Source organism: Dasypus novemcinctus, chromosome 8 (assembly GCF_030445035.2).
Source record: "Dasypus novemcinctus isolate mDasNov1 chromosome 8, mDasNov1.1.hap2, whole genome shotgun sequence".
Lineage (NCBI taxonomy): Eukaryota > Metazoa > Chordata > Mammalia > Cingulata > Dasypodidae > Dasypus > Dasypus novemcinctus.
In genome coordinates, this window is record NC_080680.1 from 58,318,840 (window position 1) to 58,330,887 (window position 12,048).

The window sequence follows — 12,048 nt, forward strand, 5'->3', positions numbered from 1 at the left end:
AATATTTGTCCTTTTGTGTTTGTATCTCACTCAACATGAGGCCTTCAAGGTTCATCCAATTTGTTGCATGTATCAGGACTTCATTCCTTTTTATGGTTGAATGCTATTCCATTTTATGAATATACCACATTTTTCCCTTCATCAGTTGATGAACACTTGGGTTACTTCTGTCTTTTGGTAAATGTGAATAATGCTGCTGTGAACATTGATGTGTCTGTTTTAAGTCCCTTCTTTCAGTTCTTTTGGGTATGTCTTCTACCACTGCTGGACTATTTTAAATTGCCACCAGCAATGAATTAGTTATTTCTGTTTCTCTGCATAATCTCCAACACTTTTTTAAAAATTTTAATTATTTTTCATTAACACATTTTAAAAATTTAAGTTAATAGATCACATAGAACATTACATTAAAAAAACATAAGAGGTTCTGATATAACCCACTCCTCACCCCCCCACAGTTCCACCTATTATATTCCTCCCTCCCCCTCCCCTTGGGACCCATGGCAAACACCAAGCTTCACTCCTTTTTTTTTTTGGTCTTTTTAAAAAAATATTACATTAAAAAAATATGAGGTCCCCATATACTCCCCACCCCCCTCACTTCACTCCTCCCCCCATAACAACAATCTCCTCCATCATCATGAGACATTCATTGCATTTGGTGAATACATCTCTGAGCACCGCTGCACCTCATGGCCAATAGTCCACATCATAGCCCTCACTCTCCCACAGTCCACCCGTGGGCCATGGGAGGACATACAATGTCCGGTAACTGTTCCTGCAGCACCACCCAGGACAACTCCAAGTTCTGAAAACGCCCCCACATCTCATCTCTTCCTCCCATTCCCTACCCCCAGCAGCCACCATGGCCATTTTCTCCACACCAATGCCACATTTTCTTCGATTACTAATCACAGTAGTTCCTGAATAAAATATCAGTAAGTCCACTGTAATCCATACTCTATTCCTCCATCCTGTGGATCTTAGAATGGTTGTTTCCACTCCACATCTATATCAAGAGGGGGCTTAGATTCCACATGGATGCTGGATGCAATCCTCTTCCTTTTAGTTGTAGGCATTCTTGGCTCCCTGGTGTGGTGGTTGACCTTCTTCAACTCCATGTTAGCTGAGTGGGGTAGGTCCAATAAACCAGAGTGTAGGAGCTGAAGTCTGTTGAGGCTCAGGGCTGTCTATCACATGGTCAGTCCAGAGATTCAGGTCCCCTCGGTATACATTAAACCCCAGCACCAACTATAGCTCCGGTAAAAGTAACAGGAGAGACTTGTGGACAAAGATCACATCTGAGTCCAGCTCCATCACACAGAAACACGAACTCCAAAGTAGGGCCAACTGAGATGGCACTGAACTCCATCTACCATGACCATAGAAACTGTGGGTCTCTGTAGCCCTCAGAAGAACCAGTATCTCCAGGGTTGTATCTACTTTATCTGTCTCTGGGACTCTGCTGAGGTGTGCATAAGGGCAACCCCTCTGATAACCTCCTGGCTCTTTGGAGACTCATAGCCATATAAACTCTTTTGTCCTTTCCATTTCCCCCTTTCCTTCAGGTCAAAAAGCATTTTTAACTCCTGGTATTATATGTAGACTGAGATATTCTGCTGGTCTGAGTTGACTCTTTTATTGAAGGTCATTTTCTAGTTACATCATCAGCTGGTACTTGGTAGTAATCCCTCGGCGCCAAGGAGGCTCATCCCCCAGGAGTCATGTCCCACACTGGGGGAAGGCAACGCATATACGTGCTGAGTTTGGCTTCAAGACTGGCCACATTTGAGCAACACGGAGGCTCTCAGGAGGTAACTCTTAGGCACCCTGCCACTCTTGGCCTTGTTCTTATTTCAGGTGCACAGGCTCACAAGCATAGTCATTAGTATCAAGGGCTCATTGTTGGACCTTCATTCTTTTTTGGTCTTTGCCGTTGCACTTGGGGACTGTTGCTGTTCCTTTAGGGACTGTGATAGAGCTCCCCTGGCTAGGAACTCAGCACTCCCTCAGTTGTTGTTTTTAGTCGTATCCACTATGAAAATATCCAAACATTTTTATGTACCCTGGATATATGCCCTGTAGAACTCCCTGCCAACTGTGTGTCCCCTGTCAATAACATCCTACACAGTATTTCTCCCCTGCCATTGTTGAACCTCTCTGTGATCGAAAACTTCTTGAAAAGTGAAGCCCAATATATTGCCATGTTCCATTAATAGTAAAATGGAATATAGTGATGAGTTTAAAGGTTAGATATAGAATACATATTAATTTAGAAAAATTAAGGTAAAAATAAATTGGGGTATCAAAAAATTAAAAAATGCAAAAGTTTTGTTTTTGATGTTTTGCTTTCCGTCACTGCAATAAGTGTTGCCCTGTGTGCATATTGGCAAGGCAACTTCTTCCGTCTTTTCCTCAGTGTCTATGTCCTATCTTTTTCTTTTCTTTTTCCTAATTATTAAGCTTATCTTCACAAAAGTTTTAGATCACAGTAATTCATATATACAATATACAGTACTCCCACATATCCAACATAAAACCTTTTCCCTTCCCCAGCAATAATCTTTTTACATATTCATACTATATTTACTGAAACTGATGTACAGATATTGAGACAATAGCTTTCAACCAAGGTAACATTTGTGTTTACATTGTGGTTTATATTTTAGACTATACAATTTTCTAAATTTTTAGTTATCTTATGTTTTATATTATGATTTACATTTTAGCCTATCAGCCCCTATATATTTTTGGTGTAACTTTACATGTCTTATATCCATCCTTGTGTACTCTTGTGGAACACTTCTATTGCCCACACAGTTACATTGGTTCCATCTATTCAATACCTCTTTCCCCCTCCCCTTAGGGCCCACAGCGACAGTCAATCTTCATTGCTTGAAGGGCCATGTTCAGAGATACTTGTAACAGTGTGGAGGGCTTGACATGCTCAACTGCCCTAATGCACTGGGAGCCACCATTTCTCTTGAGAGATACAATTCCCTGTATTTGAGAGCATCAGTCCTCCCCAGGATGTGGGTATATCTTCACCCTCATTATATGGGTCTCTATCCAATGATATAACCCACTATGGCAAAATGAGCATTCACATATTCCCTAGGAGCCTGTCCTGCGTCAGATTATCCCCTTTAAGCATCTTAAACAGGTAACCTTCCTTATTATATTTTTGAAAAAGTTTTCTCAGCATTATACTCTCAACCAAATACCTGACAATCTCCTATGTTCATATGTCCAACACTTTTTATTTTCCTTTTTTTAAAAATAGGAGCCATTCTAATGGGTGTGAAATGTTATCTCATTGTGGTTTTGATTTTCCTTTCCCTGATGGATAATGATGTTGAGCATCTTTTCTTGTGCTTTCTGGCTATTTGTGTATCTTCTTGGAGAAATGTCTGTTCAAGTTTTTTGCCCATTTTTAATTGGGTTCTTTGTCTTTGTGTTGTTTCATTAAAGATTTCTTTATATAGTCTGGATATAAGTCCTTTATTCTATTTGTGATTTCCAAATATTTTCTCCCATTTTGTAGGTTATCAGTCTACTTTCATGATAAAGCCCTTTGAGGTATAAAAGTTTTTAATTTGGATGAGTTCCCATTTTTCTTTCTTTTGTTGTTTGCACTTTGGATGTAAATTCTAGGAACCACTGCTTAACACAAGGCCCTGAAGATGTTTCCCTACATTTATGTCTAGGAGTTTGAGAGTTCTAGCTCTTATATTAAGGTCTTTTTGATCCATTTTGAGTTGAATTTTTTATATTGTCTGATGTAGGGGTCCTCCATCTTTTTTTTTTTTTCTTTTACAAATGGAGATCCAATTTTCCCAGCACCATTTGTTGAAGAGGCTGTTCTTTCCCAATTGAGTAGTCTTTGCCACTTTGTCAAAAATCAGTTGGTATATGTCCTCGCGCCTGTACCATGCTGTTTCCATTACTGTGGCTTTGTAATAAGTTTTAAGGTTGGGACATGTGAGTTCTCCAACTTCGTTATTCTTTTCCAAAATGGATTTCGCTATTTGGAACCCCTTACTCTTCCATATAAATTTCTCTCTCTCTCTTTTTTTGAAGTACGGGGCCAGGAATTCAACCTGGGATCTCTTACAAGAGAAGCCAGTGCTCGACCACTGAACTACATCAGCTCTCCCGAGTTGGTTTTTTGTTGTTGTTGTTGTTTGTTGTTTGTTTTGTTTTTAGGAGGTACCGGGATTGAACCTGAAAACTTGTTTGTGGGAAGCAGGTGCTCAATTTCTTGAGCTGCATCTGCACCCTTCATATAAATTTGATGTTTGGCTTTTCCATTTCTTCCAAGAGGTTTTTGCAGTTTTGAATGGAATTGCATAGAATCTATAAACTGCCTTGAGTAGTATTTACATCTTAATGATGTATAGTCTTCCAGTCCGTGAACGTTGAATATTCTTTCATTTGTTTAGGTCTCCTTAACTTCTTTTATTCCCCCTTAATTTCTTTTAGCAATGTTTTGTAGTTTTCTGTGTAAAAGTTCTTTACATCCTTGGTTAGATTTATTCCTAGGTATTTGATTTTTTTAGTTGTCACTGTGAATGGAGTTTATTTTTTATTTTATTTTTTACTTCTAATTTATTGCTTGTGTAAAGAAATGCTACTGATGTTTGGGTGCTGATCTTTTACCCTGCCACTTTGCTGAATTCATTTATTAGCTCTAGGTGCTTTTGTTTTTTCCCGGATTTTCTTTATATAGAATCTTATCATCTGCAAATAGGGAACGTTTTACTTCTTCTCCAATTTGGATGCCTTTTATTTCTTTTTCTAGTCTAATTTCTCAGGCAAGAACTTCCAGTACAATGTTGAATAGCATTGGTGACAGTGGGCATCCTTCTCCTGCTCCTGGTCTTAGAGGGAAAGCTTTCAGTCCTTCACTTCTAATTTAGTAGTAGGAAGTTAGCTGTGGACTTTTCATGTATGCCCTTTATCACGTTCAGGAATTTTCTTTTATTTCTTGTATTCTAAGTGTTTTTATCAAGAAAGAGTCCTGTAGTTTGTCAGGTCTTTTCTGCATCAATGAGATGAACATGAATTTTTTTTTCTTCATTCTGTTAAAGTGGTGTATTACTTTTACTTTTCTTACGTATTACTTTTCTTATGTTGGACCAATCTTGCACATCAGGGATAAATCCCAATTGATCATGATGTACTGTTCTTGTAACATGCTGTTGGATATGGTTTGTTAGTATTATGTTTTTGTGGATCATATACTGTAGTAGTTTTCTTTTTTTTTCCAATTCTTAAAAATTTTATTTTTAAAGAATCTTTAGATTATGTAAGTGTTACATAAAAAATATAGGGGATTCCCATATACCTCAGCCTTTCCCCCTCCCACAGTTTTCCCGATTACAACATCTTTCATTAGGGTGGTACATTTTTTACAATTGATGAACACATATTGAAGCATTGCTGCTAACCATGGACTATAGTTTTCATTATAGTTTACACTTTGCCCCACACAATTTTATAGGTTTTGACAAAATGTATCTTGTCATTGCAATATCATGCAGGGTAATTCCAGTGTCCCCAAAATTCGCCTCTTCTTCCCTTTTTCTCCCTTCAGAACATCTGATTCCTTTATATCAATGATACAAGTTCTTCCATTGCTAGAATAAAAATAAGTATATAATATAATAATAATAAATCTACTTTGGTCCATTGTTCATTCCCCAGTTTTGGGATTTTGGGATGGTGATACCCGCTCTGTTTCTGATGGAGAGGGGGCATAGATCCCATGGGGCAGATGGATGGAACTGTCTTGCTTGTAGCTGTAGATACTGTTTTTTGGCATGGGTATTGTCCACCATAATCCTGTCTTTAGTTTCCTGGGTGAGTCCAGTGGATTGGAGAGTAGGTGTTGCAACTCTGCTGAGATACAGGGCTCAACTGGCATATGAGCAGACTGGAAATTTAAGTCTCTGGGTCATATAATTAACAAATATAGTGCTGATTTTAGGTTCAAATAAAAGGGGCAGAAGAGCCATATGTAGAGAAATTATAAATGAGTCTAACTCTAATACATTGAGGAGCATGTATTCAAAGTAAGGCTGGCCCACTGACAGGGTGCCAAATTCCTGAGATTGTCTGCCCTGCTTATAGTGTCTAGATTCCTCTAGAGCCCTCAGCACTGTTTACGGTGGCAGTCAATGAGATCCTGCTGGGATGTGCTTTAGTGTAACTTCTGGAATGATCTCCCAACTCACTTTAAATCTCTTAGCCATAAAAACTCATTTGTATTTAATATTTCCCCCTTTTGATTGAGGTCATTTTCCAGATGCATTACTAGTTGGTGCTTGGCAGTAATCCCTTGGTGCCAGGGAGGCTTATATCTGGGAGTCATGTCCCATGCCAGGGGGAAGGTAGTGTGTTTAAAGGCTGAAATTGGCTTAGAGGGAGGCCTGTAGAAGTTTTCTGATAAAGGAGAATTGGGAATTTGAGACCATGAATTGAAAATTTTGATGGATATAGAAATCTGCATTGGACGTAATTCTCCCTTGGAACACTGAAAACATTTCTCTACTTTATCTTCTAAAAAGTTGCTGTTGAGAATTCTGAATCCATTCTGATGTCTGAGCCTTTGTGTATGGTAAAATATGTTTTTCTTTTAAAATTGGTGGGCAAAATATATGCCCTTCAGTTTTAGAAATTACCTTATTTAAGATTTATGCTCTTCTTTTTTGAATGTTCTACTTTTATAGAACCCCTTAAATTAGTTGAATGCTGGATTTTCTGGTGTGGTCCACAAGTTTTATTCTATTTTCTCTCCTTCCTTCTCATTTTCTTTTTCCTCTGTTCTCTTGGGTTTTCCTAAATTTCAATTTCTAACACTACATTTTGTTTCATTTGTCATTTCTACTGGGTCTATTTTTGAATTTCTGAATGTTTCCTTTTTATAGCATGCTATTTTTGCTTTGTCTCTTTAAGGATATATTGAGATATGATTCTCATAACATAAAATGCACTCTATTAAAATGCTCAATTAAGTGATTTCTATTATATTCAGAGCGGTACACCCATCACTACCATCTCATTTCAGAACATTTTCATCATCCTAGAATGAAACTCTGTATCCATAAGCAGGCCTTCTCCATTTCTCCATTTCCCAGCCCCGGGCAACTACTAATCTACTTGCTGTATCTTAGATTTCCCTATTCTGTACATTCAGCGGAATCATTCAATTTACAGCCTTTTGTGTTTGGTTTCTTGTAGTTATCATGATGTATTCAAGATTCATCCATACTGTAACTTATATTGATACTTGGCTTCTTTTTAATGGGTAGATAATATTCTATTATATGGATATACCATATATTTTATTCATCAGTTGCTGGACTGTGGGTTGTTTCCACTTTTTGACAATTGTAAATAATGCTACTGCAAACATTTATGTTCAATATTTTGTGTAAACATATGTTTTCAGTTCTCTAGTATGTACCTAGGAATGGAATTGCTGGGTAAATATGGGTAATTCTATGTTTAATCTTTTGAGGAGTTGTCAGACTCATTTGCAAATTGGCCACCATTTTATATTCCACCAGCAAGGTATGAGGGTTTAAATTTCTTCACATTTTTGTCAACACTTTTTTAAAAGATTTATTTTATTTATTTATTTTCCCTTACCCCCTTGATGTTTTGCACTTGCTGTGTCTCTTCATTTTTCTTGTTTCTTTAGGAGGCACTGGAAGCCAAATCTGGGATCTCCAGTGTGGTAGGGAGGTACCTAATTGCTTGAACCATCTCCACTCCCTACTTTATTGTGTCTTTCGTTATGTTTTTCCTCCGAATGTCTCTTGTTGCATCATCTTGTTGCATTGGCTTGCCACACCTGCCCATCTCTGTCTTCTTTAGGAGGCACTGGGAATCAAAGGAGGGACCTCCCATGTGGTAGGTGGGAGCTCAATTACTTGAGCTACATCTGCTCCACTCTTGTCAACACTTTTTATTTTCCATCTTTATATTAAATTTATTCCTTGGTTTTTGATGCTTTTAGTTGCTTTTGCAAATGGATTTTTTTTTCTTGATTTTCTCTTCAGATTTTTCATTACTAGTTTATAGAATCATTACTGATTTTTGTTTATTAATCTTGCACCTCACCACTTTGTTGAATTCGTTTATTAGCTCTTGCATCTTTTTTGTGGATTTTTCAGCAGGTTCTATATTTAGGAGCATGTGATCTGCAAATTGGAAAAGTTTTATTTCTTCCATTTCAAGTTGGATCCCTTTGATTTCTTTTCCTTGCCTACCTTTGGTACAATGTTGAAAACAGTGGTGCAGTGTTTGTCTTGACTTGTTCCTTACCTTAGCTTTATCAGTCTTTCATCATTAAGTATGTTTTTAGCTGTGGGTTTTTCATATGTGTCCTTTGTCATGTTGATGAAGTTTCCTTCTATTTCTAGTTTTTAAAGTGTTTTATCATTAGGCTTGTTAGATTTTATCCTTTGCCTTTTTGCATTTGACATTAAATTGATGGGTTGATTTTTTTTCCATTGTTCATCAATACAGTATATTAATAGGTTTTGTTATGTTGAATGACTCTTACATACACGGGTAAATCTCAGTTGATTGTGGTTTATAATTCTTGTACTGTGCTGTTGAATTTGGTTTGCTAATAATTTTTTGAGGATTTTTTCATCTGTATTCTTATATTGGTCTTTTAAAATTTCCTATGTGATTTAAAAGACAAGTGCATAAGAATAATTATAAATGTATGTTAATGCTCACATAATATATGAATATGTTTCTTTGTGACAATATGAATAGAAAACAGGGGAGATGGTGCTGTCTAGGAGCAGAGGCTTTTTAAGCTATTGAACTTAAGTTGTTATAAATTCAATCTTGACATAAATTTGGGATATAATCCTCATGGTAACTAGTAAGAAAATATCTAAAAAGTATACACAAAAGGAAATGAAAAGGGAATCAATACAGTATCCCTCTAAAAATCAATTAAACATAGGCTACAGTGGGCTTGGGGAGATGGGCCTGGAAGAGGAGGCAATGGGAATAAGGCAACTTAAAACACCTCAAGCTCTCTGTGTTTACCAAGATTCAGCTATTTTTAAAAATTTTAATCCTAAACAAATGCTTCTTCATTGTTGCAAACCTTTGGCTAGTTTCCAGACTTTTTAGAAAGTTCATATTTTGACAGTTTTTGCCATATTCTTGTTGCTTTCTTGGAGTAGATTTTTCAGTGTTTACTCCGGTATTTCAGAAGTGTTTCCATTCTTTTTTTTATTTATTTATTTATTTATTTATTTATTTATTTTTTTAAAATTACTGTTTCCATTCTTTAAGGATGTTTTGAAGCTTTTGGCTCTTTACATATTTGTTCTTTTCAGGTTCTTGTTTTTCCCATTTTATTTGGACTTCATCATTAACATTGGAGAATTTTCTTAAAAATCAGGTTTTCTTATGTTTTAAGAGTGGGAAACTAAAAAGCTTATTAGTAGCTCTGAATGTTTGAATGATGCTTCTCAAACACTATTCTATATTCACTATAGGATGATTTGACTTGATATTTGTAACTGAAATTTGTATGTTTATATATGTATATGTAATTCCTTTCCCCTGCCCACACTAACTTAAGAAGAGCTATTAATAGAAAGGAGAAAACTGCATTAGTTCCTATAACCATTAAATAAATTGAGTTATATCAAAATTCCAGGCCCATATTGCTTCACAATGAGTAAATAAAAACATCAAAGGAGTTGGTAATTCCAGTCTTAAATAAACTACTCCAGAGAGTGGAAAAAATCTTGATAACATAATCTTGATACAGAAACTGACAAGGATATAAGAAAAGATAATTATAAGCTGATTTCACTCATTAGTATAGATTTATACCATAAAATAGTAGCTAACTGAATATAGCCACATATAAAAAAGATAAAATATAAAAAGTCTTTATACAATAAATGCAAGGTGGTTTTAACATAAGAAAATCAATTAGTGCAATTGATTACTTAATTAATGAAATCTGCTAATGTAATCAATATGTTTTCTTGTATATGTGAATAGAATTCCTAAAAATCACTGTTTGAGAAAAGCAGCCATTTTTTCTATAAAAGCGTTATGTATATGTTTGTTTCCATGTCCAATAATGCACAGTAATTATCACATATTATTAAATAACTATTTGATTGTGACTGTGGATCAGATTTTCATCTACATCTTGAAAGACTTATTTAAAAGCTAGTTTGTGGGTAATATTTAATACAGGTCAAATAGCATAATGTTAAAATCTCTCCAAAAAGAAACATAATAAATCTAATTGATGGGCTCTTGATCAATTTTGAGCATGCTTATTATTTAGTGTAGTGACATTTGGAATGGTTGTTCCCTTTCTGTACCATTTATCAGTGGAATGGGAATCATAAATCACATTTTAAAAATATATAAATCTATTTTAGTTCCCTTGGCTGCGCAAACAAATACCAGGCAAATGGGTGGCTTAAACAATGGCTTATGATTTTGAGGCCAGGAAAAAGTCTAAAAACATCATGAAGGTGATGCTTTTCCCCCCAAAGACTGGCATTCTGGGGCTGGCTGCCAGTGATCCTTGGTCCTGGGCTTCTCTGTTACATGGTTGTCCACATGGCATCCTCTCCTGGCGTCTCCTTGTATCGTTGAGTTCAGCTTCTGGCTCTTCCCTCTTTGGCTTTCTCTCTCCTGTCAGAATTGCATGCTGCTTGTAAAGTACTCCAGTAATAGGATTAAGAACCATGCTGATTGAGGTAGGCCATACTGAAACTGAAGTAACCACATTAATAGGATCACACCATGAAGCGGACTTGGCGCAGTGGTTAGGGCGTCTGTCTACCACATGGGAGGTCCACGGTTCAAACCCCGGGCCTCCTTGACTGGTGTGGAGCTGGCCCACATGCAGTGCTGATGCGCGCAAGGAGTGCCATACCACGCAGGGGTGCCCCTGTGTAGGGGAGCCCCATGTGCAAGGAGTGTGCCCCGTAAGGAGAGCCACCCAGCACAAAAGAAAGTTCAGCCTGCCCAGGAATGGCGCTGCACACACAGAGATGCAACAAGATGATGCAACAAAAAGAAACACAGATTCCTGTGCTGCTGACAACAGCAGAAGCGGACAAAGAAGAACACACAGCAAACAGACACAGAGAACAGGTTCACACCCACAGGAATGGATTACAGTTAAGAACATGTTTTCCTGGGGTTCATACAGTTCCAGACCACTACAAAATCTTGTAAATTTTCCTGAAGACTTTAATTTCTTTTACTTTAAAAAAATAAATATTGTTTGCAATAATTGCTGTTAATTAGGATTTAAGTATCTTTTGGTTATAGACTCTGCATTTTATTTTAAATTATTGAATGTTCAATATTGAATTATTGAAATTAAAGTTTTTGTTTAACCTTGTAAATAGTCATTTATTTATTTTAAAGTACACATAGTTCTCTAAGATATTAAAAGTTGGAGATCATGTACTTATAATTGAAAAAGGCATATAACTTAATAGTGGATTTGAATTAATGCTGGTACTATAAGTTGCTTGAGGGAGAGGGTGCCTGTCATGTAGAATAATGATAGTTACTTATACTGGTACAGTGTTATAAAATTTTAAAAGTGCTTTCATATATGAAGTTACTCTTCTTATGATGAGATTAGATTACATAAGGCTGTTTACAAGATCATTTTTTTCTAAGTCCAAAGTGTCATTATAAAACCATCTGCTAGTGCTATCTACTGGTTGTCAACAGAGTTGGGCATTTTTCTCTGGTACCCAGCTACCTGTTCTTATCTTTGGGAGTTCAAAGATTGATAATATTTAAGTAGATGAGTGCCTGTATATTTTGTAGTTTCCATTAACCGCAGAAAATAGTTCTTAGGAGTTCATGTGTAGTCAGTTGCAGAGTAGTAATTTTATGAATGAAGGGATGTGCAGGGAAGAAATTAAAATTTGTCCCTTATCTCTTAACTGTGGACTATACTGCTGGGTACTTTCCAAACTAGAATCTGTTATAGAGAATTATATTTTGTGCTTGCAA

At 36.5% G+C, this 12,048-nt stretch overlaps 1 protein-coding gene across 5 annotated transcripts in view; it reads left to right on the forward strand.

The window, feature by feature from the left end:
* The window catches only part of CCDC171 (coiled-coil domain containing 171), a 549,802-nt gene that overhangs the window by 88,785 nt on the left and 448,969 nt on the right, over positions 1-12,048 (forward strand). The gene's annotated exons all lie outside the window — the stretch shown is intronic.